Source organism: Opisthocomus hoazin, chromosome 30 (genome assembly GCF_030867145.1).
Source record: "Opisthocomus hoazin isolate bOpiHoa1 chromosome 30, bOpiHoa1.hap1, whole genome shotgun sequence".
NCBI classification, from domain to species: domain Eukaryota; kingdom Metazoa; phylum Chordata; class Aves; order Opisthocomiformes; family Opisthocomidae; genus Opisthocomus; species Opisthocomus hoazin.
The window spans coordinates 4,643,813-4,671,352 of NC_134443.1; positions in this window are offsets into that span (position 1 = coordinate 4,643,813).

The window sequence follows — 27,540 nt, forward strand, 5'->3', positions numbered from 1 at the left end:
CATTTGAAGTTTGAGGTGGCAAGACAAGCAAGCAGCCCCAGTCTGTGTGCCTCTGTGCGAGCAGTGCCATGGGCAGATGAGGCTGAGCAACAGCTTTCCAGGCTAGCTCTTTCTGGCTGCGAGCTATCTGCAGACGTTCGCATTTTGGGAGCAGGGCTGCCGGATACGCCCTGCACAGAACCCCAGAGATACATTTGAAGTTTGAGGTGGCAGAACAAGCAAGCAGCCCCAGTCTGTGTGCCTCTGTGCGAGCAGTGCCATGGGCAGATGAGGCTGAGCAACAGCTTTCCAGGCTAGCTCTTTCTGGCTGCGAGCTATCTGCAGACGTTCGCATTTTGGGAGCAGGGCTGCCAGAGACGCCCTGCACAGAACCCCAGAGATACGTTTGAAGTTTGAGGTGGCAAGACAAGCAAGCACCCCCAGCCTCTGTGCCTCTGTGCGAGCAGTGCCATGGGCAGATGAGGCTGAGCAACAGCTTTCCAGGCTAGCTCTTTCTGGCTGCGAGCTATCTGCAGACGTTCGCATTTTGGGAGCAGGGCTGCCGGATACGCCCTGCACAGAACCCCAGAGATACATTTGAAGTTTGAGGTGGCAGAACAAGCAAGCAGCCCCAGTCTGTGTGCCTCTGTGCGAGCAGTGCCATGGGCAGATGAGGCTGAGCAACAGCTTTCCAGGCTAGCTCTTTCTGGCTGCGAGCTATCTGCAGACGTTCGCATTTTGGGAGCAGGGCTGCCGGAGGCTCCCTGCACAGAACCCCAGAGATACGTTTGAAGTTTGAGGTGGCAAGACAAGCAAGCACCCCCAGCCTCTGTGCCTCTGTGTGAGCAGTGCCATGGGCAGATGAGGCTGAGCAACAGCTTTCCAGGCTAGCTCTTTCTGGCTGCGAGCTATCTGCAGACGTTTGCATTTTGGGAGCAGGGCTGCTGGAGACGCCCGGCACGGACCCCCAGACGTACGTTTGAAGTTTGAGGTGGCAAGACAAGCAAGCAGCCCCAGTCTGTGTGCCTCTGTGCGAGCAGTGCCATGGGCAGATGAGGCTGAGCAACAGCTTTCCAGGCTAGCTCTTTCTGGCTGCGAGCTATCTGCAGACGTTCGCATTTTGGGAGCAGGGCTGCCGGAGACGCCCTGCACAGAACCCCAGAGATACGTTTGAAGTTTGAGGTGGCAAGACAAGCAAGCAGCCCCAGTCTGTGTGCCTCTGTGCGAGCAGTGCCATGGGCAGATGAGGCTGAGCAACAGCTTTCCAGGCTAGCTCTTTCTGGCTGCGAGCTATCTGCAGACGTTCGCATTTTGGGAGCAGGGCTGCCGGAGGCGCCCGGCACGGACCCCCAGAGGTACGTTTGAAGTTTGAGGTGGCAAGACAAGCAAGCAGCCCCAGTCTGTGTGCCTCTGTGCGAGCAGTGCCATGGGCAGATGAGGCTGAGCAACAGCTTTCCAGGCTAGCTCTTTCTGGCTGCGAGCTATCTGCAGATGTTCGCATTTTGGGAGCAGGGCTGCCGGAGACGCCCTGCACAGAACCCCAGAGATACGTTTGAAGTTTGAGGTGGCAAGACAAGCAAGCAGCCCCAGTCTGTGTGCCTCTGTGCGAGCAGTGCCATGGGCAGATGAGGCTGAGCAACAGCTTTCCAGGCTAGCTCTTTCTGGCTGCGAGCTATCTGCAGACGTTTGCATTTTGGGAGCAGGGCTGCTGGAGACGCCCGGCACGGACCCCCAGAGGTACGTTTGAAGTTTGAGGTGGCAAGACAAGCAAGCAGCCCCAGTCTGTGTGCCTCTGTGCGAGCAGTGCCATGGGCAGATGAGGCTGAGCAACAGCTTTCCAGGCTAGCTCTTTCTGGCTGCGAGCTATCTGCAGACGTTCGCATTTTGGGAGCAGGGCTGCCGGAGGCACCCCGCACGGACCCAAAAAGCTACGTTGGAAGTTTGAGGTGGCAAGACAAGCAAGCAGCCCCAGCCTCTGTGCCTCTGTGTGAGCAGTGCCCTGGGCAGATGAGGCTGAGCAACAGCTTTCCAGGCTAGCTCTTTATGGCTGCGAGCTATCTGCAGACGTTGGCATTTTGGGAGCAGGGCTGGTGGAGATGCCCGGCACGGACCCCCAGAGATACGTTTGAAGTTTGAGGTGGCAAGACAAGCAAGCAGCCCCAGTCTGTGTGCCTCTGTGCGAGCAGTGCCATGAGCAGATGAGGCTGAGCAACAGCTTTCCAGGCTAGCTCTTTCTGGCTGCGAGCTATCTGCACACGTTCGCATTTTGGGAGCAGGTCTGCCGGAGGCTTCCCGCACGGAACCCCAGACGTACGTTTGAAGTTTGAGGTGGCAAGACAATCAAGCAGCCCCAGTCTGTGTGCCTCTGTGCGAGCAGTGCCATGGGCAGATGAGGCTGAGCAACAGCTTTCCAGGCTAGCTCTTTCTGGCTGCGAGCTATCTGCAGACGTTCGCATTTTGGGAGCAGGGCTGCCGGAGACGCCCTGCACAGAACCCCAGAGATACGTTAGAAGTTTGAGGTGGCAAGACAAGCAAGCAGCCCCAGTCTGTGTGCCTCTGTGCGAGCAGTGCCATGGGCAGATGAGGCTGAGCAACAGCTTTCCAGGCTAGCTCTTTCTGGCTGCGAGCTATCTGCAGACATTCGCATTTTGGGAGCAGGTCTGCCGGAGGCTCCCCGCACGGACCCCCAAAGCTACGTTTGAAGTTTGAGGTGGCAAGACAAGCAAGCAGCCCCAGTCTGTGTGCCTCTGTGCGAGCAGTGCCATGGGCAGATGAGGCTGAGCAACAGCTTTCCAGGCTAGCTCTTTCTGGCTGCGAGCTATCTGCAGACGTTTGCATTTTGGGAGCAGGGCTGCTGGAGACGCCCGGCACGGACCCCCAGACGTACGTTTGAAGTTTGAGGTGGCAAGACAAGCAAGCAGCCCCAGTCTGTGTGCCTCTGTGCGAGCAGTGCCATGGGCAGATGAGGCTGAGCAACAGCTTTCCAGGCTAGCTCTTTCTGGCTGCGAGCTATCTGCAGACGTTCGCATTTTGGGAGCAGGGCTGCCGGAGGCCCCCTGCCCAGACCCACAAAGGTACGTTTGAATTTTGAGGTGGCAAGACAAGCAAGCAGCCCCAGTCTGTGTGCCTCTGTGCAAGCATTGCCGTGGGCAGATGAGGCTGAGCAACAGCTTTCCAGGCTAGCTCTTTCTGGCTGCGAGCTATCTGCAGATGTTCGCATTTTGGGAGCAGGGCTGCCGGAGACGCCCTGCACAGAACCCCAGAGATACGTTTGAAGTTTGAGGTGGCAAGACAAGCAAGCAGCCCCAGTCTGTGTGCCTCTGTGCGAGCAGTGCCATGGGCAGATGAGGCTGAGCAACAGCTTTCCAGGCTAGCTCTTTCTGGCTGCGAGCTATCTGCAGACGTTCGCATTTTGGGAGCAGGGCTGCTGGAGACGCCTGGCACGGACCCCCAGATCTACGTTTGAAGTTTGAGGTGGCAAGACAAGCAAGCAGCCCCAGTCTGTGTGCCTCTGTGCAAGCAGTGCCATGGGCAGATGAGGCTGAGCAACAGCTTTCCAGGCTAGCTCTTTCTGGCTGCGAGCTATCTGCAGACGTTCGCATTTTGGGAGCAGGTCTGCCGGAGGCACCCCGCACGGACCCCCAAAGCTACGTTGGAAGTTTGAGGTGGCAAGACAAGCAAGCAGCCCCAGCCTCTGTGCCTCTGTGCGAGCAGTGCCATGGGCAGATGAGGCTGAGCAACAGCTTTCCAGGCTAGCTCTTTCTGGCTGCGAGCTATCTGCAGACGTTAGCATTTTGGGAGCAGGGCTGGTGGAGATGCCCGGCACGGACCCCCAGAGATACGTTTGAAGTTTGAGGTGGCAAGACAAGCAAGCAGCCCCAGTCTGTGTGCCTCTGTGCGAGCAGTGCCATGAGCAGATGAGGCTGAGCAACAGCTTTCCAGGCTAGCTCTTTCTGGCTGCGAGCTATCTGCAGACGTTCGCATTTTGGGAGCAGGTCTGCCGGAGGCTCCCCGCACGGATCCCCAGACGTACGTTGGAAGTTTGAGGTGGCAAGACAAGCAAGCAGCCCCAGTCTGTGTGCCTCTGTGCGAGCAGTGCCATGGGCAGATGAGGCTGAGCAACAGCTTTCCAGGCTAGCTCTTTCTGGCTGCGAGCTATCTGCAGACGTTCGCATTTTGGGAGCAGGGCTGCCGGAGACGCCCTGCACAGAACCCCAGAGATACGTTTGAAGTTTGAGGTGGCAAGACAAGCAAGCAGCCCCAGTCTGTGTGCCTCTGTGCGAGCAGTGCCATGGGCAGATGAGGCTGAGCAACAGCTTTCCAGGCTAGCTCTTTCTGGCTGCGAGCTATCTGCAGACATTCGCATTTTGGGAGCAGGGCTGCCGGAGGCTCCCCGCACGGACCCCCAAAGCTACGTTTGAAGTTTGAGGTGGCAAGACAAGCAAGCAGCCCCAGCCTCTGTGCCTCTGTGCGAGCAGTGCCATGGGCAGATGAGGCTGAGCAACAGCTTTCCAGGCTAGCTCTTTCTGGCTGCGAGCTATCTGTAGACGTTTGCATTTTGGGAGCAGGGCTGCTGGAGACGCCCGGCACGGACCCCCAGAGGTACGTTTGAAGTTTGAGGTGGCAAGACAAGCAAGCAGCCCCAGTCTGTGTGCCTCTGTGCGAGCAGTGCCATGGGCAGATGAGGCTGAGCAACAGCTTTCCAGGCTAGCTCTTTCTGGCTGCGAGCTATCTGCAGACGTTCGCATTTTGGGAGCAGGGCTGCCGGAGGCCCCCTGCCCAGACCCACAAAGGTACGTTTGAAGTTTGAGGTGGCAAGACAAGCAAGCAGCCCCAGTCTCTGTGCCTCTGTGCAAGCATTGCCGTGGGCAGATGAGGCTGAGCAACAGCTTTCCAGGCTAGCTCTTTCTGGCTGCGAGCTATCTGCAGATGTTCGCATTTTGGGAGCAGGGCTGCCGGAGACGCCCGGCACGGAACCCCAGAGATACGTTTGAAGTTTGAGGTGGCAAGACAAGCAAGCAGCCCCAGTCTGTGTGCCTCTGTGCGAGCAGTGCCATGGGCAGATGAGGCTGAGCAACAGCTTTCCAGGCTAGCTCTTTCTGGCTGCGAGCTATCTGCAGACGTTTGCATTTTGGGAGCAGGGCTGCTGGAGACGCCCCGCACGGACCCCCAGAGGTACGTTTGAAGTTTGAGGTGGCAAGACAAGCAAGCAGCCCCAGTCTGTGTGCCTCTGTGCGAGCAGTGCCATGGGCAGATGAGGCTGAGCAACAGCTTTCCAGGCTAGCTCTTTCTGGCTGCGAGCTATCTGCAGACGTTCGCATTTTGGGAGCAGGGCTGCCGGAGGCCCCCTGCCCAGACCCACAAAGGTAAGTTTGAATTTTGAGTTGGCAAGACAAGCAAGCAGCCTCAGTCTCTGTGCCTCTGTGCAAGCATTGCCGTGGGCAGATGAGGCTGAGCAACAGCTTTCCAGGCTAGCTCTTTCTGGCTGCGAGCTATCTGCAGATGTTCGCATTTTGGGAGCAGGGCTGCCGGAGACGCCCTGCACAGAACCCCAGAGATACGTTTGAAGTTTGAGGTGGCAAGACAAGCAAGCAGCCCCAGTCTGTGTGCCTCTGTGCGAGCAGTGCCATGGGCAGATGAGGCTGAGCAACAGCTTTCCAGGCTAGCTCTTTCTGGCTGCGAGCTATCTGCAGACGTTTGCATTTTGGGAGCAGGGCTTCTGGAGACGCCCGGCACGGACCCCCAGAGGTACGTTTGAAGTTTGAGGTGGCAAGACAAGCAAGCAGCCCCAGTCTGTGTGCCTCTGTGCGAGCAGTGCCATGGGCAGATGAGGCTGAGCAACAGCTTTCCAGGCTAGCTCTTTCTGGCTGCGAGCTATCTGCAGACGTTCGCATTTTGGGAGCAGGGCTGCCGGAGGCCCCCTGCCCAGACCCACAAAGGTACGTTTGAATTTTGAGTTGGCAAGACAAGCAAGCAGCCTCAGTCTCTGTGCCTCTGTGCAAGCATTGCCGTGGGCAGATGAGGCTGAGCAACAGCTTTCCAGGCTAGCTCTTTCTGGCTGCGAGCTATCTGCAGATGTTCGCATTTTGGGAGCAGGGCTGCCGGAGACGCCCTGCACAGAACCCCAGAGATACTTTTGAAGTTTGAGGTGGCAAGACAAGCAAGCAGCCCCAGTCTGTGTGCCTCTGTGCGAGCAGTGCCATGGGCAGATGAGGCTGAGCAACAGCTTTCCAGGCTAGCTCTTTCTGGCTGCGAGCTATCTGCAGACGTTTGCATTTTGGGAGCAGGGCTGCTGGAGACGCCCGGCACGGACCCCCAGAGGTACGTTTGAAGTTTGAGGTGGCAAGACAAGCAAGCAGCCCCAGTCTCTGTGCCTCTGTGCGAGCAGTGCCATGGGCAGATGAGGCTGAGCAACAGCTTTCCAGGCTAGCTCTTTCTGGCTGCGAGCTATCTGAAGACGTTTGCATTTTGGGAGCAGGGCTGCTGGAGACTCCCGGCACGGACCCCCAGAGCTACGTTTGAAGTTTGAGGTGGCAAGACAAGCAAGCAGCCCCAGTCTGTGTGCCTCTGTGCCAGCAGTGCCATGGGCAGATGAGGCTGAGCAACAGCTTTCCAGGCTAGCTCTTTCTGGCTGCGAGCTATCTGCAGACGTTCGCATATTGGGAGCAGGGCTGCCGGAGACGCCCTGCACAGAACCCCAGAGATACGTTTGAAGTTTGAGGTGGCAAGACAAGCAAGCAGCCCCAGTCTGTGTGCCTCTGTGCGAGCAGTGCCATGGGCAGATGAGGCTGAGCAACAGCTTTCCAGGCTAGCTCTTTCTGGCTGCGAGCTATCTGCAGACGTTAGCATTTTGGGAGCAGGGCTGCTGGAGATGCCCGGCACGGACCCCCACACGTACTTTTGAAGTTTGAGGTGGCAAGACAAGCAAGCAGCCCCAGTCTGTGTGCCTCTGTGCGAGCAGTGCCATGGGCAGATGAGGCTGAGCAACAGCTTTCCAGGCTAGCTCTTTCTGGCTGCGAGCTATCTGCAGACGTTCGCATATTGGGAGCAGGGCTGCCGGAGACGCCCTGCACAGAACCCCAGAGATACGTTTGAAGTTTGAGGTGGCAAGACAAGCAAGCAGCCCCAGTCTGTGTGCCTCTGTGTGAGCAGTGCCATGGGCAGATGAGGCTGAGCAACAGCTTTCCAGGCTAGCTCTTTCTGGCTGCGAGCTATCTGCAGACGTTCGCATTTTGGGAGCAGGGCTGCCGGAGGCTCCCCGCACGAACCCCCAAAGCTACGTTTGAAGTTTGAGGTGGCAAGACAAGCAAGCAGCCCCAGTCTCTGTGCCTCTGTGCGAGCAGTGCCATGGGCAGATGAGGCTGAGCAACAGCTTTCCAGGCTAGCTCTTTCTGGCTGCGAGCTATCTGCAGACGTTTGCATTTTGGGAGCAGGGCTGCTGGAGACGCCCGGCACGGACCCCCAGACGTACGTTTGAAGTTTGAGGTGGCAAGACAAGCAAGCAGCCCCAGTCTGTGTGCCTCTGTGCCAGCAGTGCCATGGGCAGATGAGGCTGAGCAACAGCTTTCCACGCTAGCTCTTTCTGGCTGCGAGCTATCTGCAGATGTTCGCATTTTGGGAGCAGGGCTGCTGGAGACGCTCTGCACAGAACCCCAGAGATACGTTGGAAGTTTGAGGTGGCAAGACAAGCAAGCAGCCCCAGTCTGTGTGCCTCTGTGCGAGCAGTGCCATGGGCAGATGAGGCTGAGCAACAGCTTTCCAGGCTAGCTCTTTCTGGCTGCGAGCTATCTGCAGACGTTCGCATTTTGGGAGCAGGTCTGCCGGAGGCTCCCCGCACGGACCCCCAGAGCTACGTTTGAAGTTTGAGGTGGCAAGACAAGCAAGCAGCCCCAGTCTGTGTGCCTCTGTGCGAGCAGTGCCATGGGCAGATGAGGCTGAGCAACAGCTTTCCAGGCTAGCTGTTTCTGGCTGCGAGCTATCTGCAGACGTTCGCATTTTGGGAGCAGGTCTGCCGGAGGCTCCCGGCACGGACCCCCAGAGGTACGTTTGAAGTTTGAGGTGGCAAGACAAGCAAGCAGCCCCAGTCTGTGTGCCTCTGTGCGAGCAGTGCCATGGGCAGATGAGGCTGAGCAACAGCTTTCCAGGCTAGCTCTTTCTGGCTGCGAGCTATCTGCAGACGTTTGCATTTTGGGAGCAGGGCTGCCGGAGACGCCCTGCACAGAACCCCAGAGATACGTTTGAAGTTTGAGGTGGCAAGACAAGCAAGCAGCCCCAGTCTGTGTGCCTCTGTGCGAGCAGTGCCATGGGCAGATGAGGCTGAGCAACAGCTTTCCAGACTAACTCTTTCTGTCTGCGAGCTATCTGCAGACGTTCGCATTTTGGGAGCAGGGCTGCCGGAGGAGCCCGGCATGGACCCCCAGAGCTACGTTTGAAGTTTGAGGTGGCAAGACAAGCAAGCAGCCCCAGTCTGTGTGCCTCTGTGCGAGCAGTGCCATGGGCAGATGAGGCTGAGCAACAGCTTTCCAGGCTAGCTCTTTCTGGCTGCGAGCTATCTGCAGACGTTCGCATTTTGGGAGCAGGGCTGCCGGAGACGCCCGGCACGGACCCCCAGAGCTACGTTAGAAGTTTGAGGTGGCAAGACAAGCAAGCAGCCCCAGTCTGTGTGCCTCTGTGCGAGCAGTGCCATGGGCAGATGAGGCTGAGCAACAGCTTTCCAGGCTAGCTCTTTCTGGCTGCGAGCTATCTGCAGACGTTAGCATTTTGGGAGCAGGGCTGGTGGAGATGCTCGGCACGGACCCCCAGAGCTACGTTTGAAGTTTGAGGTGGCAAGACAAGCAAGCAGCCCCAGTCTGTGTGCCTCTGTGCGAGCAGTGCCATGGGCAGATGAGGCTGAGCAACAGCTTTCCAGGCTAGCTCTTTCTGGCTGCGAGCTATCTGCAGACGTTCGCATTTTGGGAGCAGGGCTGCCGGAGGCGCCCCGCACGGACCCCCAGAGATACGTTTGAAGTTTGAGGTGGCAAGACAAGCAAGCAGCCCCAGTCTGTGTGCCTCTGTGCGAGCAGTGCCATGGGCAGATGAGGCTGAGCAACAGCTTTTCAGGCTAGCTCTTTCTGGCTGCGAGCTATCTGCAGACGTTTGCATTTTGAGAGCAGGGCTGCCGGAGACGCCCTGCACAGGACCCCAGAGATACATTTGAAGTTTGAGGTGGCAAGACAAGCAAGCAGCCCCAGTCTGTGTGCCTCTGTGCGAGCAGTGCCATGGGCAGATGAGGCTGAGCAACAGCTTTCCAGGCTAGCTCTTTCTGGCTGCGAGCTATCTGCAGACGTTAGCATTTTGGGAGCAGGGCTGCCGGATACGCCCTGCACAGAACCCCAGAGATACATTTGAAGTTTGAGGTGGCAGAACAAGCAAGCAGCCCCAGTCTGTGTGCCTCTGTGCGAGCAGTGCCATGGGCAGATGAGGCTGAGCAACAGCTTTCCAGGCTAGCTCTTTCTGGCTGCGAGCTATCTGCAGACGTTCGCATTTTGGGAGCAGGGCTGCCAGAGACGCCCTGCACAGAACCCCAGAGATACGTTTGAAGTTTGAGGTGGCAAGACAAGCAAGCACCCCCAGCCTCTGTGCCTCTGTGCGAGCAGTGCCATGGGCAGATGAGGCTGAGCAACAGCTTTCCAGGCTAGCTCTTTCTGGCTGCGAGCTATCTGCAGACGTTCGCATTTTGGGAGCAGGGCTGCCGGATACGCCCTGCACAGAACCCCCAGAGGTACATTTGAAGTTTGAGGTGGCAGAACAAGCAAGCAGCCCCAGTCTGTGTGCCTCTGTGCGAGCAGTGCCATGGGCAGATGAGGCTGAGCAACAGCTTTCCAGGCTAGCTCTTTCTGGCTGCGAGCTATCTGCAGACGTTCGCATTTTGGGAGCAGGGCTGCCGGAGGCTCCCTGCACAGAACCCCAGAGATACGTTTGAAGTTTGAGGTGGCAAGACAAGCAAGCACCCCCAGCCTCTGTGCCTCTGTGCGAGCAGTGCCATGGGCAGATGAGGCTGAGCAACAGCTTTCCAGGCTAGCTCTTTCTGGCTGCGAGCTATCTGCAGACGTTTGCATTTTGGGAGCAGGGCTGCTGGAGACGCCCGGCACGGACCCCCAGAGGTACGTTTGAAGTTTGAGGTGGCAAGACAAGCAAGCAGCCCCAGTCTGTGTGCCTCTGTGCGAGCAGTGCCATGGGCAGATGAGGCTGAGCAACAGCTTTCCAGGCTAGCTCTTTCTGGCTGCGAGCTATCTGCAGACGTTCGCATTTTGGGAGCAGGGCTGCCGGAGACGCCCTGCACAGAACCCCAGAGATACGTTTGAAGTTTGAGGTGGCAAGACAAGCAAGCAGCCCCAGTCTGTGTGCCTTTGTGCGAGCAGTGCCATGGGCAGATGAGGCTGAGCAACAGCTTTCCAGGCTAGCTCTTTCTGGGTGCGAGCTATCTGCAGACGTTCGCATTTTGGGAGCAGGGCTGCCGGAGGCGCCCGGCACGGACCCCCAGAGGTACGTTTGAAGTTTGAGGTGGCAAGACAAGCAAGCAGCCCCAGTCTGTGTGCCTCTGTGCGAGCAGTGCCATGGGCAGATGAGGCTGAGCAACAGCTTTCCAGGCTAGCTCTTTCTGGCTGCGAGCTATCTGCAGATGTTCGCATTTTGGGAGCAGGGCTGCCGGAGACGCCCTGCACAGAACCCCAGAGATACGTTTGAAGTTTGAGGTGGCAAGACAAGCAAGCAGCCCCAGTCTGTGTGCCTCTGTGCGAGCAGTGCCATGGGCAGATGAGGCTGAGCAACAGCTTTCCAGGCTAGCTCTTTCTGGCTGCGAGCTATCTGCAGACGTTTGCATTTTGGGAGCAGGGCTGCTGGAGACGCCCCGCACGGACCCCCAGAGGTACGTTTGAAGTTTGAGGTGGCAAGACAAGCAAGCAGCCCCAGTCTGTGTGCCTCTGTGCGAGCAGTGCCATGGGCAGATGAGGCTGAGCAACAGCTTTCCAGGCTAGCTCTTTCTGGCTGCGAGCTATCTGCAGACGTTCGCATTTTGGGAGCAGGGCTGCCGGAGGCACCCCGCACGGACCCAAAAAGCTACGTTGGAAGTTTGAGGTGGCAAGACAAGCAAGCAGCCCCAGCCTCTGTGCCTCTGTGCGAGCAGTGCCCTGGGCAGATGAGGCTGAGCAACAGCTTTCCAGGCTAGCTCTTTCTGGCTGCGAGCTATCTGCAGACGTTGGCATTTTGGGAGCAGGGCTGGTGGAGATGCCCGGCACGGACCCCCAGAGATACGTTTGAAGTTTGAGGTGGCAAGACAAGCAAGCAGCCCCAGTCTGTGTGCCTCTGTGCGAACAGTGCCATGAGCAGATGAGGCTGAGCAACAGCTTTCCAGGCTAGCTCTTTCTGGCTGCGAGCTATCTGCACACGTTCGCATTTTGGGAGCAGGTCTGCCGGAGGCTTCCCGCACGGAACCCCAGACGTACGTTTGAAGTTTGAGGTGGCAAGACAATCAAGCAGCCCCAGTCTGTGTGCCTCTGTGCGAGCAGTGCCATGGGCAGATGAGGCTGAGCAACAGCTTTCCAGGCTAGCTCTTTCTGGCTGCGAGCTATCTGCAGACGTTCGCATTTTGGGAGCAGGGCTGCTGGAGACGCCCGGCACGGACCCCCAGAGGTACGTTTGAAGTTTGAGGTGGCAAGACAAGCAAGCAGCCCCAGTCTGTGTGCCTCTGTGCGAGCAGTGCCATGGGCAGATGAGGCTGAGCAACAGCTTTCCAGGCTAGCTCTTTCTGGCTGCGAGCTATCTGCAGACGTTCGCATTTTGGGAGCAGGGCTGCCGGAGGCCCCCTGCCCAGACCCACAAAGGTACGTTTGAAGTTTGAGGTGGCAAGACAAGCAAGCAGCCCCAGTCTGTGTGCCTCTGTGCGAGCAGTGCCATGGGCAGATGAGGCTGAGCAACAGCTTTCCAGGCTAGCTCTTTCTGGGTGCGAGCTATCTGCAGACGTTTGCATTTTGGGAGCAGGGCTGCTGGAGACGCCCGGCACGGACCCCCAGAGGTACGTTTGAAGTTTGAGGTGGCAAGACAAGCAAGCAGCCCCAGTCTGTGTGCCTCTGTTCGAGCAGTGCCATGGGCAGATGAGGCTGAGCAACAGCTTTCCAGGCTAGCTCTTTCTGGCTGCGAGCTATCTGCAGACGTTCGCATTTTGGGAGCAGGGCTGCCGGAGGCCCCCTGCCCAGACCCACAAAGGTACGTTTGAATTTTGAGTTGGCAAGACAAGCAAGCAGCCTCAGTCTCTGTGCCTCTGTGCAAGCATTGCCGTGGGCAGATGAGGCTGAGCAACAGCTTTCCAGGCTAGCTCTTTCTGGCTGCGAGCTATCTGCAGATGTTCGCATTTTGGGAGCAGGGCTGCCGGAGACGCCCTGCACAGAACCCCAGAGATACGTTTGAAGTTTGAGGTGGCAAGACAAGCAAGCAGCCCCAGTCTGTGTGCCTCTGTGCGAGCAGTGCCATGGGCAGATGAGGCTGAGCAACAGCTTTCCAGGCTAGCTCTTTCTGGCTGCGAGCTATCTGCAGACGTTTGCATTTTGGGAGCAGGGCTGCTGGAGACGCCCGGCACGGACCCCCAGAGGTACGTTTGAAGTTTGAGGTGGCAAGACAAGCAAGCAGCCCCAGTCTGTGTGCCTCTGTGCGAGCAGTGCCATGGGCAGATGAGGCTGAGCAACAGCTTTCCAGGCTAGCTCTTTCTGGCTGCGAGCTATCTGCAGACGTTCGCATTTTGGGAGCAGGGCTGCCGGAGGCCCCCTGCCCAGACCCACAAAGGTACGTTTGAATTTTGAGTTGGCAAGACAAGCAAGCAGCCTCAGTCTCTGTGCCTCTGTGCAAGCATTGCCGTGGGCAGATGAGGCTGAGCAACAGCTTTCCAGGCTAGCTCTTTCTGGCTGCGAGCTATCTGCAGATGTTCGCATTTTGGGAGCAGGGCTGCCGGAGACGCCCTGCACAGAACCCCAGAGATACTTTTGAAGTTTGAGGTGGCAAGACAAGAAAGCAGCCCCAGTCTGTGTGCCTCTGTGCGAGCAGTGCCATGGGCAGATGAGGCTGAGCAACAGCTTTCCAGGCTAGCTCTTTCTGGCTGCGAGCTATCTGCAGACGTTTGCATTTTGGGAGCAGGGCTGCTGGAGACGCCCGGCACGGACCCCCAGACGTACGTTTGAAGTTTGAGGTGGCAAGACAATCAAGCAGCCCCAGTCTGTGTGCCTCTGTGCGAGCAGTGCCATGGGCAGATGAGGCTGAGCAACAGCTTTCCAGGCTAGCTCTTTCTGGCTGCGAGCTATCTGCAGACGTTAGCATTTTGGGAGCAGGGCTGCCGGATACGCCCTGCACAGAACCCCAGAGATACATTTGAAGTTTGAGGTGGCAGAACAAGCAAGCAGCCCCAGTCTGTGTGCCTCTGTGCGAGCAGTGCCATGGGCAGATGAGGCTGAGCAACAGCTTTCCAGGCTAGCTCTTTCTGGCTGCGAGCTATCTGCAGACGTTCGCATTTTGGGAGCAGGGCTGCCAGAGACGCCCTGCACAGAACCCCAGAGATACGTTTGAAGTTTGAGGTGGCAAGACAAGCAAGCACCCCCAGCCTCTGTGCCTCTGTGCGAGCAGTGCCATGGGCAGATGAGGCTGAGCAACAGCTTTCCAGGCTAGCTCTTTCTGGCTGCGAGCTATCTGCAGACGTTCGCATTTTGGGAGCAGGGCTGCCGGATACGCCCTGCACAGAACCCCAGAGATACATTTGAAGTTTGAGGTGGCAGAACAAGCAAGCAGCCCCAGTCTGTGTGCCTCTGTGCGAGCAGTGCCATGGGCAGATGAGGCTGAGCAACAGCTTTCCAGGCTAGCTCTTTCTGGCTGCGAGCTATCTGCAGACGTTCGCATTTTGGGAGCAGGGCTGCCGGAGGCTCCCTGCACAGAACCCCAGAGATACGTTTGAAGTTTGAGGTGGCAAGACAAGCAAGCACCCCCAGCCTCTGTGCCTCTGTGCGAGCAGTGCCATGGGCAGATGAGGCTGAGCAACAGCTTTCCAGGCTAGCTCTTTCTGGCTGCGAGCTATCTGCAGACGTTTGCATTTTGGGAGCAGGGCTGCTGGAGACGCCCGGCACGGACCCCCAGAGGTACGTTTGAAGTTTGAGGTGGCAAGACAAGCAAGCAGCCCCAGTCTGTGTGCCTCTGTGCGAGCAGTGCCATGGGCAGATGAGGCTGAGCAACAGCTTTCCAGGCTAGCTCTTTCTGGCTGCGAGCTATCTGCAGACGTTCGCATTTTGGGAGCAGGGCTGCCGGAGACGCCCTGCACAGAACCCCAGAGATACGTTTGAAGTTTGAGGTGGCAAGACAAGCAAGCAGCCCCAGTCTGTGTGCCTTTGTGCGAGCAGTGCCATGGGCAGATGAGGCTGAGCAACAGCTTTCCAGGCTAGCTCTTTCTGGGTGCGAGCTATCTGCAGACGTTCGCATTTTGGGAGCAGGGCTGCCGGAGGCGCCCGGCACGGACCCCCAGAGGTACGTTTGAAGTTTGAGGTGGCAAGACAAGCAAGCAGCCCCAGTCTGTGTGCCTCTGTGCGAGCAGTGCCATGGGCAGATGAGGCTGAGCAACAGCTTTCCAGGCTAGCTCTTTCTGGCTGCGAGCTATCTGCAGATGTTCGCATTTTGGGAGCAGGGCTGCCGGAGACGCCCTGCACAGAACCCCAGAGATACGTTTGAAGTTTGAGGTGGCAAGACAAGCAAGCAGCCCCAGTCTGTGTGCCTCTGTGCGAGCAGTGCCATGGGCAGATGAGGCTGAGCAACAGCTTTCCAGGCTAGCTCTTTCTGGCTGCGAGCTATCTGCAGACGTTTGCATTTTGGGAGCAGGGCTGCTGGAGACGCCCCGCACGGACCCCCAGAGGTACGTTTGAAGTTTGAGGTGGCAAGACAAGCAAGCAGCCCCAGTCTGTGTGCCTCTGTGCGAGCAGTGCCATGGGCAGATGAGGCTGAGCAACAGCTTTCCAGGCTAGCTCTTTCTGGCTGCGAGCTATCTGCAGACGTTCGCATTTTGGGAGCAGGGCTGCCGGAGGCACCCCGCACGGACCCAAAAAGCTACGTTGGAAGTTTGAGGTGGCAAGACAAGCAAGCAGCCCCAGCCTCTGTGCCTCTGTGCGAGCAGTGCCCTGGGCAGATGAGGCTGAGCAACAGCTTTCCAGGCTAGCTCTTTCTGGCTGCGAGCTATCTGCAGACGTTGGCATTTTGGGAGCAGGGCTGGTGGAGATGCCCGGCACGGACCCCCAGAGATACGTTTGAAGTTTGAGGTGGCAAGACAAGCAAGCAGCCCCAGTCTGTGTGCCTCTGTGCGAACAGTGCCATGAGCAGATGAGGCTGAGCAACAGCTTTCCAGGCTAGCTCTTTCTGGCTGCGAGCTATCTGCACACGTTCGCATTTTGGGAGCAGGTCTGCCGGAGGCTTCCCGCACGGAACCCCAGACGTACGTTTGAAGTTTGAGGTGGCAAGACAATCAAGCAGCCCCAGTCTGTGTGCCTCTGTGCGAGCAGTGCCATGGGCAGATGAGGCTGAGCAACAGCTTTCCAGGCTAGCTCTTTCTGGCTGCGAGCTATCTGCAGACGTTCGCATTTTGGGAGCAGGGCTGCTGGAGACGCCCGGCACGGACCCCCAGAGGTACGTTTGAAGTTTGAGGTGGCAAGACAAGCAAGCAGCCCCAGTCTGTGTGCCTCTGTGCGAGCAGTGCCATGGGCAGATGAGGCTGAGCAACAGCTTTCCAGGCTAGCTCTTTCTGGCTGCGAGCTATCTGCAGACGTTCGCATTTTGGGAGCAGGGCTGCCGGAGGCCCCCTGCCCAGACCCACAAAGGTACGTTTGAAGTTTGAGGTGGCAAGACAAGCAAGCAGCCCCAGTCTGTGTGCCTCTGTGCGAGCAGTGCCATGGGCAGATGAGGCTGAGCAACAGCTTTCCAGGCTAGCTCTTTCTGGGTGCGAGCTATCTGCAGACGTTTGCATTTTGGGAGCAGGGCTGCTGGAGACGCCCGGCACGGACCCCCAGAGGTACGTTTGAAGTTTGAGGTGGCAAGACAAGCAAGCAGCCCCAGTCTGTGTGCCTCTGTTCGAGCAGTGCCATGGGCAGATGAGGCTGAGCAACAGCTTTCCAGGCTAGCTCTTTCTGGCTGCGAGCTATCTGCAGACGTTCGCATTTTGGGAGCAGGGCTGCCGGAGGCCCCCTGCCCAGACCCACAAAGGTACGTTTGAATTTTGAGTTGGCAAGACAAGCAAGCAGCCTCAGTCTCTGTGCCTCTGTGCAAGCATTGCCGTGGGCAGATGAGGCTGAGCAACAGCTTTCCAGGCTAGCTCTTTGTGGCTGCGAGCTATCTGCAGATGTTCGCATTTTGGGAGCAGGGCTGCCGGAGACGCCCTGCACAGAACCCCAGAGATACGTTTGAAGTTTGAGGTGGCAAGACAAGCAAGCAGCCCCAGTCTGTGTGCCTCTGTGCGAGCAGTGCCATGGGCAGATGAGGCTGAGCAACAGCTTTCCAGGCTAGCTCTTTCTGGCTGCGAGCTATCTGCAGACGTTTGCATTTTGGGAGCAGGGCTGCTGGAGACGCCCGGCACGGACCCCCAGAGGTACGTTTGAAGTTTGAGGTGGCAAGACAAGCAAGCAGCCCCAGTCTGTGTGCCTCTGTGCGAGCAGTGCCATGGGCAGATGAGGCTGAGCAACAGCTTTCCAGGCTAGCTCTTTCTGGCTGCGAGCTATCTGCAGACGTTCGCATTTTGGGAGCAGGGCTGCCGGAGGCCCCCTGCCCAGACCCACAAAGGTACGTTTGAATTTTGAGTTGGCAAGACAAGCAAGCAGCCTCAGTCTCTGTGCCTCTGTGCAAGCATTGCCGTGGGCAGATGAGGCTGAGCAACAGCTTTCCAGGCTAGCTCTTTCTGGCTGCGAGCTATCTGCAGATGTTCGCATTTTGGGAGCAGGGCTGCCGGAGACGCCCTGCACAGAACCCCAGAGATACTTTTGAAGTTTGAGGTGGCAAGACAAGCAAGCAGCCCCAGTCTGTGTGCCTCTGTGCGAGCAGTGCCATGGGCAGATGAGGCTGAGCAACAGCTTTCCAGGCTAGCTCTTTCTGGCTGCGAGCTATCTGCAGACGTTTGCATTTTGGGAGCAGGGCTGCTGGAGACGCCCGGCACGGACCCCCAGACGTACGTTTGAAGTTTGAGGTGGCAAGACAATCAAGCAGCCCCAGTCTGTGTGCCTCTGTGCGAGCAGTGCCATGGGCAGATGAGGCTGAGCAACAGCTTTCCAGGCTAGCTCTTTCTGGCTGCGAGCTATCTGCAGACGTTCGCATTTTGGGAGCAGGGCTGCCGGAGGCCCCCTGCCCAGACCCACAAAGGTACGTTTGAATTTTGAGTTGGCAAGACAAGCAAGCAGCCTCAGTCTCTGTGCCTCTGTGCAAGCATTGCCGTGGGCAGATGAGGCTGAGCAACAGCTTTCCAGGCTAGCTCTTTCTGGCTGCGAGCTATCTGCACACGTTCGCATTTTGGGAGCAGGTCTCCCGGAGACGCCCGGTACAGAATCCCAGAGATACGTTTGAAGTTTGAGGTGGCAAGACAAGCAAGCAGCCCCAGTCTCTGTGCCTCTGTGCGAGCAGTGCCATGGGCAGATGAGGCTGAGCAACAGCTTTCCAGGCTAGCTCTTTCTGGCTGCAAGCTATCTGCAGACGTTAGCATTTTGGGAGCAGGGCTGCCGGAGGCGCCCGGCACGGACTCCCGGAGGTACGTTTGAAGTTTGAGGTGGCAAGACAAGCAAGCAGCCCCAGTCTGTGTGCCTCTGTGCGAGCAGTGCCATGGGCAGATGAGGCTGAGCAACAGCTTTCCAGGCTAGCTCTTTCTGGCTGCGAGCTATCTGCAGACGTTCGCATTTTGGGAGCAGGTCTCCCGGAGACGCCCGGTACAGAATCCCAGAGATACGTTTGAAGTTTGAGGTGGCAAGACAAGCAAGCAGCCCCAGTCTCTGTGCCTCTGTGCGAGCAGTGCCATGGGCAGATGAGGCTGAGCAACAGCTTTCCAGGCTAGCTCTTTCTGGCTGCGAGCTATCTGCAGACGTTAGCATTTTGGGAGCAGGGCTGCCGGAGGCGCCCGGCACGGACTCCCGGAGGTACGTTTGAAGTTTGAGGTGGCAAGACAAGCAAGCAGCCCCAGTCTGTGTGCCTCTGTGCGAGCAGTGCCATGGGCAGATGAGGCTGAGCAACAGCTTTCCAGGCTAGCTCTTTCTGGCTGCGAGCTATCTGCAGACGTTCGCATTTTGGGAGCAGGGCTGCCGGAGGCTCCCCGCACGGACCCCCAAAGCTACGTTTGAAGTTTGAGGTGGCAAGACAAGCAAGCAGCCCCAGCCTGTGTGCCTCTGTGCGAGCAGTGCCATGGGCAGATGAGGCTGAGCAACAGCTTTCCAGGCTAGCTCTTTCTGGCTGCGAGCTATCTGCAGACGTTCGCATTTTGGGAGCAGGGCTGCTGGAGACGCCTGGCACGGACCCCCAGATCTACGTTTGAAGTTTGAGGTGGCAAGACAAGCAAGCAGCCCCAGTCTGTGTGCCTCTGTGCAAGCAGTGCCATGGGCAGATGAGGCTGAGCAACAGCTTTCCAGGCTAGCTCTTTCTGGCTGCGAGCTATCTGCAGACGTTCGCATTTTGGGAGCAGGTCTGCCGGAGGCACCCCGCACGGACCCCCAAAGCTACGTTGGAAGTTTGAGGTGGCAAGACAAGCAAGCAGCCCCAGCCTCTGTGCCTCTGTGCGAGCAGTGCCATGGGCAGATGAGGCTGAGCAACAGCTTTCCAGGCTAGCTCTTTCTGGCTGCGAGCTATCTGCAGACGTTAGCATTTTGGGAGCAGGGCTGGTGGAGATGCCCGGCACGGACCCCCAGAGATACGTTTGAAGTTTGAGGTGGCAAGACAAGCAAGCAGCCCCAGTCTGTGTGCCTCTGTGCGAGCAGTGCCATGAGCAGATGAGGCTGAGCAACAGCTTTCCAGGCTAGCTCTTTCTGGCTGCGAGCTATCTGCAGACGTTCGCATTTTGGGAGCAGGTCTGCCGGAGGCTCCCCGCACGGATCCCCAGACGTACGTTGGAAGTTTGAGGTGGCAAGACAAGCAAGCAGCCCCAGTCTGTGTGCCTCTGTGCGAGCAGTGCCATGGGCAGATGAGGCTGAGCAACAGCTTTCCAGGCTAGCTCTTTCTGGCTGCGAGCTATCTGCAGACGTTCGCATTTTGGGAGCAGGGCTGCCGGAGACGCCCTGCACAGAACCCCAGAGATACGTTTGAAGTTTGAGGTGGCAAGACAAGCAAGCAGCCCCAGTCTGTGTGCCTCTGTGCGAGCAGTGCCATGGGCAGATGAGGCTGAGCAACAGCTTTCCAGGCTAGCTCTTTCTGGCTGCGAGCTATCTGCAGACATTCGCATTTTGGGAGCAGGGCTGCCGGAGGCTCCCCGCACGGACCCCCAAAGCTACGTTTGAAGTTTGAGGTGGCAAGACAAGCAAGCAGCCCCAGTCTCTGTGCCTCTGTGCGAGCAGTGCCATGGGCAGATGAGGCTGAGCAACAGCTTTCCAGGCTAGCTCTTTCTGGCTGCGAGCTATCTGTAGACGTTTGCATTTTGGGAGCAGGGCTGCTGGAGACGCCCGGCACGGACCCCCAGAGGTACGTTTGAAGTTTGAGGTGGCAAGACAAGCAAGCAGCCCCAGTCTGTGTGCCTCTGTGCGAGCAGTGCCATGGGCAGATGAGGCTGAGCAACAGCTTTCCAGGCTAGCTCTTTCTGGCTGCGAGCTATCTGCAGACGTTCGCATTTTGGGAGCAGGGCTGCCGGAGGCCCCCTGCCCAGACCCACAAAGGTACGTTTGAAGTTTGAGGTGGCAAGACAAGCAAGCAGCCCCAGTCTCTGTGCCTCTGTGCAAGCATTGCCGTGGGCAGATGAGGCTGAGCAACAGCTTTCCAGGCTAGCTCTTTCTGGCTGCGAGCTATCTGCAGATGTTCGCATTTTGGGAGCAGGGCTGCCGGAGACGCCCTGCACGGAACCCCAGAGATACGTTTGAAGTTTGAGGTGGCAAGACAAGCAAGCAGCCCCAGTCTGTGTGCCTCTGTGCGAGCAGTGCCATGGGCAGATGAGGCTGAGCAACAGCTTTCCAGGCTAGCTCTTTCTGGCTGCGAGCTATCTGCAGACGTTTGCATTTTGGGAGCAGGGCTGCTGGAGACGCCCGGCACGGACCCCCAGAGGTACGTTTGAAGTTTGAGGTTGCAAGACAATCAAGCAGCCCCAGTCTGTGTGCCTCTGTGCGAGCAGTGCCATGGGCAGATGAGGCTGAGCAACAGCTTTCCAGGCTAGCTCTTTCTGGCTGCGAGCTATCTGCACACGTTCGCATTTTGGGAGCAGGTCTGCCGGAGGCTCCCCGCACGGACCCCCAGACGTACGTTTGAAGTTTGAGGTGGCAAGACAAGCAAGCAGCCCCAGTCTGTGTGCCTCTGTGCGAGCAGTGCCATGGGCAGATGAGGCTGAGCAACAGCTTTCCAGGCTAGCTCTTTCTGGCTGCGAGCTATCTGCAGACGTTCGCATTTTGGGAGCAGGGCTGCCGGAGACGCCCGGCACAGAACCCCAGAGATACGTTTGAAGTTTGAGGTGGCAAGACAAGCAAGCAGCCCCAGTCTGTGTGCCTCTGTGCGAGCAGTGCCATGGGCAGATGAGGCTGAGCAACAGCTTTCCAGGCTAGCTCTTTCTGGCTGCGAGCTATCTGCAGACGTTTGCATTTTGGGAGCAGGGCTGCTGGAGACGCCCGGCACGGACCCCCAGAGGTACGTTTGAAGTTTGAGGTGGCAAGACAAGCAAGCAGCCCCAGTCTCTGTGCCTCTGTGCGAGCAGTGCCATGGGCAGATGAGGCTGAGCAACAGCTTTCCAGGCTAGCTCTTTCTGGCTGCGAGCTATCTGCAGACGTTCGCATTTTGGGAGCAGGGCTGCCGGAGGCCCCCTGCCCAGACCCACAAAAGTGCGTTTGAATTTTGAGTTGGCAAGACAAGCAAGCAGCCTCAGTCTCTGTGCCTCTGTGCAAGCATTGCCGTGGGCAGATGAGGCTGAGCAACAGCTTTCCAGGCTAGCTCTTTCTGGCTGCGAGCTATCTGCAGACGTTTGCATTTTGGGAGCAGGGCTGCTGGAGACGCCCGGCACGGACCCCCAGAGGTACGTTTGAAGTTTGAGGTGGCAAGACAAGCAAGCAGCCCCAGTCTGTGTGCCTCTGTTCGAGCAGTGCCATGGGCAGATGAGGCTGAGCAACAGCTTTCCAGGCTAGCTGTTTCTGGCTGCGAGCTATCTGCAGACGTTCGCATTTTGGGAGCAGGGCTGCCGGAGGCCCCCTGCCCAGACCCACAAAGGTACGTTTGAATTTTGAGTTGGCAAGACAAGCAAGCAGCCTCAGTCTCTGTGCCTCTGTGCAAGCATTGCCGTGGGCAGATGAGGCTGAGCAACAGCTTTCCAGGCTAGCTCTTTCTGGCTGCGAGCTATCTGCAGATGTTCGCATTTTGGGAGCAGGGCTGCCGGAGACGCCCTGCACAGAACCCCAGAGATACGTTTGAAGTTTGAGGTGGCAAGACAAGCAAGCAGCCCCAGTCTGTGTGCCTCTGTGCGAGCAGTGCCATGGGCAGATGAGGCTGAGCAACAGCTTTCCAGGCTAGCTCTTTCTGGCTGCGAGCTATCTGCAGACGTTTGCATTTTGGGAGCAGGGCTGCTGGAGACGCCCGGCACGGACCCCCAGAGGTACGTTTGAAGTTTGAGGTGGCAAGACAAGCAAGCAGCCCCAGTCTGTGTGCCTCTGTGCGAGCAGTGCCATGGGCAGATGAGGCTGAGCAACAGCTTTCCAGGCTAGCTCTTTCTGGCTGCGAGCTATCTGCAGACGTTCGCATTTTGGGAGCAGGGCTGCCGGAGGCCCCCTGCCCAGACCCACAAAGGTACGTTTGAATTTTGAGTTGGCAAGACAAGCAAGCAGCCTCAGTCTCTGTGCCTCTGTGCAAGCATTGCCGTGGGCAGATGAGGCTGAGCAACAGCTTTCCAGGCTAGCTCTTTCTGGCTGCGAGCTATCTGCAGATGTTCGCATTTTGGGAGCAGGGCTGCCGGAGACGCCCTGCACAGAACCCCAGAGATACTTTTGAAGTTTGAGGTGGCAAGACAAGCAAGCAGCCCCAGTCTGTGTGCCTCTGTGCGAGCAGTGCCATGGGCAGATGAGGCTGAGCAACAGCTTTCCAGGCTAGCTCTTTCTGGCTGCGAGCTATCTGCAGACGTTTGCATTTTGGGAGCAGGGCTGCTGGAGACGCCCGGCACGGACCCCCAGACGTACGTTTGAAGTTTGAGGTGGCAAGACAATCAAGCAGCCCCAGTCTGTGTGCCTCTGTGCGAGCAGTGCCATGGGCAGATGAGGCTGAGCAACAGCTTTCCAGGCTAGCTCTTTCTGGCTGCGAGCTATCTGCAGACGTTCGCATTTTGGGAGCAGGGCTGCCGGAGGCCCCCTGCCCAGACCCACAAAGGTACGTTTGAATTTTGAGTTGGCAAGACAAGCAAGCAGCCTCAGTCTCTGTGCCTCTGTGCAAGCATTGCCGTGGGCAGATGAGGCTGAGCAACAGCTTTCCAGGCTAGCTCTTTCTGGCTGCGAGCTATCTGCACACGTTCGCATTTTGGGAGCAGGTCTCCCGGAGACGCCCGGTACAGAATCCCAGAGATACGTTTGAAGTTTGAGGTGGCAAGACAAGCAAGCAGCCCCAGTCTGTGTGCCTCTGTGCGAGCAGTGCCATGGGCAGATGAGGCTGAGCAACAGCTTTCCAGGCTAGCTCTTTCTGGCTGCGAGCTATCTGCAGACGTTAGCATTTTGGGAGCAGGGCTGCCGGAGGCGCCCGGCACGGACTCCCGGAGGTACGTTTGAAGTTTGAGGTGGCAAGACAAGCAAGCAGCCCCAGTCTGTGTGCCTCTGTGCGAGCAGTGCCATGGGCAGATGAGGCTGAGCAACAGCTTTCCAGGCTAGCTCTTTCTGGCTGCGAGCTATCTGCAGACGTTCGCATTTTGGGAGCAGGGCTGCCGGAGGCTCCACGCACGGACCCCAAGAGGTACGTTAGAAGTTTGAGGTGGCAAGACAAGCAAGCAGCCCCAGTCTCTGTGCCTCTGTGCGAGCAGTGCCATGGGCAGATGAGGCTGAGCAACAGCTTTCCAGGTTAGCTCTTTCTGGCTGCGAGCTATCTGCAGACGTTCGCATTTTGGGAGCAGGGCTGCCGGAGACGCCCTGCACAGAACCCCAGAGATACGTTTTAAGTTTGAGGTGGCAAGACAAGCAAGCAGCCCCAGTCTGTGTGCCTCTGTGCGAGCAGTGCCATGGGCAGATGAGGCTGAGCAACAGCTTTCCAGGCTAGCTCTTTCTGGCTGCGAGCTATCTGCACACGTTCGCATTTTAAGAGCAGGGCTGCCGGAGACGCCCGGCACAGACCCCCAGAGCTACGTTAGAAGTTTGAGGTGGCAAGACAAGCAAGCAGCCCCAGTCTGTGTGCCTCTGTGCGAGCAGTGCCATGGGCAGATGAGGCTGAGCAACAGCTTTCCAGGCTAGCTCTTTCTGGCTGCGAGCTATCTGCAGACGTTCGCATTTTGGGAGCAGGGCTGCCGGAGGCGCCCGGCACGGACCCCCAGAGCTACGTTTGAAGTTTGAGGTGGCAAGACAAGCAAGCAGCCCCAGTCTCTGTGCCTCTGTGCGAGCAGTGCCATGGGCAGATGAGGCTGAGCAACAGCTTTCCAGGCTAGCTCTTTCTGGCTGCGAGCTATCTGCAGATGTTCGCATTTTGGGAGCAGGGCTGCCGGAGACGCCCTGCACAGAACCCCAGAGATACGTTTGAAGTTTGAGGTGGCAAGACAAGCAAGCAGCCCCAGTCTGTGTGCCTCTGTGCGAGCAGTGCCATGGGCAGATGAGGCTGAGCAACAGCTTTCCAGGCTAGCTCTTTCTGGCTGCGAGCTATCTGCAGACGTTCGCATTTTGGGAGCAGGGCTGCTGGAGACGCCCGGCACGGACCCCCAGAGGTAAGTTTGAAGTTTGAGGTGGCAAGACAAGCAAGCAGCCCCAGTCTCTGTGCCTCTGTGCGAGCAGTGCCATGGGCAGATGAGGCTGAGCAACAGCTTTCCAGGCTAGCTCTTTCTGGCTGCGAGCTATCTGCAGACGTTTGCATTTTGGGAGCAGGGCTGCTGGAGACGCCCGGCACGGACCCCCAGAGGTACGTTTGAAGTTTGAGGTGGCAAGACAAGCAAGCAGCCCCAGTCTGTGTGCCTCTGTGCAAGCAGTGCCATGGGCAGATGAGGCTGAGCAACAGCTTTCCAGGCTAGCTCTTTCTGGCTGCGAGCTATCTGCAGACGTTCGCATTTTGGGAGCAGGGCTGCCGGAGGCCCCCTGCCCAGACCCACAAAGGTACGTTTGAATTTTGAGTTGGCAAGACAAGCAAGCAGCCTCAGTCTCTGTGCCTCTGTGCAAGCATTGCCGTGGGCAGATGAGGCTGAGCAACAGCTTTCCAGGCTAGCTCTTTCTGGCTGCGAGCTATCTGCAGATGTTCGCATTTTGGGAGCAGGGCTGCCGGAGACGCCCTGCACAGAACCCCAGAGATACGTTTGAAGTTTGAGGTGGCAAGACAAGCAAGCAGCCCCAGTCTGTGTGCCTCTGTGCGAGCAGTGCCATGGGCAGATGAGGCTGAGCAACAGCTTTCCAGGCTAGCTCTTTCTGGCTGCGAGCTATCTGCAGACGTTTGCATTTTGGGAGCAGGGCTGCTGGAGACGCCCGGCACGGACCCCCAGAGGTACGTTTGAAGTTTGAGGTGGCAAGACAAGCAAGCAGCCCCAGTCTGTGTGCCTCTGTGCAAGCAGTGCCATGGGCAGATGAGGCTGAGCAACAGCTTTCCAGGCTAGCTCTTTCTGGCTGCGAGCTATCTGCAGACGTTCGCATTTTGGGAGCAGGGCTGCCGGAGGCCCCCTGCCCAGACCCACAAAGGTACGTTTGAATTTTGAGTTGGCAAGACAAGCAAGCAGCCTCAGTCTCTGTGCCTCTGTGCAAGCATTGCCGTGGGCAGATGAGGCTGAGCAACAGCTTTCCAGGCTAGCTCTTTCTGGCTGCGAGCTATCTGCAGATGTTCGCATTTTGGGAGCAGGGCTGCCGGAGACGCCCTGCACAGAACCCCAGAGATACTTTTGAAGTTTGAGGTGGCAAGACAAGCAAGCAGCCCCAGTCTGTGTGCCTCTGTGCGAGCAGTGCCATGGGCAGATGAGGCTGAGCAACAGCTTTCCAGGCTAGCTCTTTCTGGCTGCGAGCTATCTGCAGACGTTTGCATTTTGGGAGCAGGGCTGCTGGAGACGCCCGGCACGGACCCCCAGACGTACGTTTGAAGTTTGAGGTGGCAAGACAATCAAGCAGCCCCAGTCTGTGTGCCTCTGTGCGAGCAGTGCCATGGGCAGATGAGGCTGAGCAACAGCTTTCCAGGCTAGCTCTTTCTGGCTGCGAGCTATCTGCAGACGTTCGCATTTTGGGAGCAGGGCTGCCGGAGGCCCCCTGCCCAGACCCACAAAGGTACGTTTGAATTTTGAGTTGGCAAGACAAGCAAGCAGCCTCAGTCTCTGTGCCTCTGTGCAAGCATTGCCGTGGGCAGATGAGGCTGAGCAACAGCTTTCCAGGCTAGCTCTTTCTGGCTGCGAGCTATCTGCACACGTTCGCATTTTGGGAGCAGGTCTGCCGGAGACGCCCGGTACAGAATCCCAGAGCTACGTTTGAAGTTTGAGGTGGCAAGACAAGCAAGCAGCCCCAGTCTGTGTGCCTCTGTGCGAGCAGTGCCATGGGCAGATGAGGCTGAGCAACAGCTTTCCAGGCTAGCTCTTTCTGGCTGCGAGCTATCTGCAGACGTTCGCATTTTGGGAGCAGGGCTGCCGGAGGCTCCCCGCACGGACCCCCAGACGTACGTTAGAAGTTTGAGGTGGCAAGACAAGCAAGCAGCCCCAGTCTGTGTGCCTCTGTGCGAGCAGTGCCATGGGCAGATGAGGCTGAGCAACAGCTTTCCAGGTTAGCTCTTTCTGGCTGCGAGCTATCTGCAGACGTTCGCATTTTGGGAGCAGGGCTGCCGGAGACGCCCTGCACAGAACCCCAGAGATACGTTTTAAGTTTGAGGTGGCAAGACAAGCAAGCAGCCCCAGTCTGTGTGCCTCTGTGCGAGCAGTGCCATGGGCAGATGAGGCTGAGCAACAGCTTTCCAGGCTAGCTCTTTCTGGCTGCGAGCTATCTGCACACGTTCGCATTTTAAGAGCAGGGCTGCCGGAGGCTCCCCGCACGGACCCCCAGACGTACGTTAGAAGTTTGAGGTGGCAAGACAAGCAAGCAGCCCCAGTCTGTGTGCCTCTGTGCGAGCAGTGCCATGGGCAGATGAGGCTGAGCAACAGCTTTCCAGGTTAGCTCTTTCTGGCTGCGAGCTATCTGCAGACGTTCGCATTTTGGGAGCAGGGCTGCCGGAGACGCCCTGCACAGAACCCCAGAGATACGTTTGAAGTTTGAGGTGGCAAGACAAGCAAGCAGCCCCAGTCTGTGTGCCTCTGTGCGAGCAGTGCCATGGGCAGATGAGGCTGAGCAACAGCTTTCCAGGCTAGCTCTTTCTGGCTGCGAGCTATCTGCAGACGTTCGCATTTTGGGAGCAGGGCTGCCGGAGGCGCCCGGCACGGACCCCCAGAGCTACGTTTGAAGTTTGAGGTGGCAAGACAAGCAAGCAGCCCCAGTCTGTGTGCCTCTGTGCGAGCAGTGCCATGGGCAGATGAGGCTGAGCAACAGCTTTCCAGGCTAGCTCTTTCTGGCTGCGAGCTATCTGCAGATGTTCGCATTTTGGGAGCAGGGCTGCCAGAGACGCCCTGCACAGAACCCCAGAGATACGTTTGAATTTTGAGGTGGCAAGACAAGCAAGCAGCCCCAGTCTGTGTGCCTCTGTGCGAGCAGTGCCATGGGCAGATGAGGCTGAGCAACAGCTTTCCAGGCTAGCTCTTTCTGGCTGCGAGCTATCTGCAGACGTTTGCATTTTGGGAGCAGGGCTGCTGGAGACGCCCGGCACGGACCCCCAGAGGTACGTTTGAAGTTTGAGGTGGCAAGACAAGCAAGCAGCTCCAGTCTGTGTGCCTCTGTGCGAGCAGTGCCATGGGCAGATGAGGCTGAGCAACAGCTTTCCAGGCTAGCTCTTTCTGTCTGCGAGCTATCTGCAGACGTTTGCATTTTGGGAGCAGGGCTGCTGGAGACGCCCGGCACGGACCGCCAGAGCTACGTTTGAAGTTTGAGGTGGCAAGACAAGCAAGCAGCCCCAGTCTGTGTGCCTCTGTGCGAGCAGTGCCATGGGCAGATGAGGCTGAGCAACAGCTTTCCAGGCTAGCTCTTTCTGGCTGCGAGCTATCTGCAGACGTTCGCATTTTGGGAGCAGGGCTGCCGGAGGCCCCCTGCCCAGACTCACAAAGGTACGTTTGAATTTTGAGTTGGCAAGACAAGCAAGCAG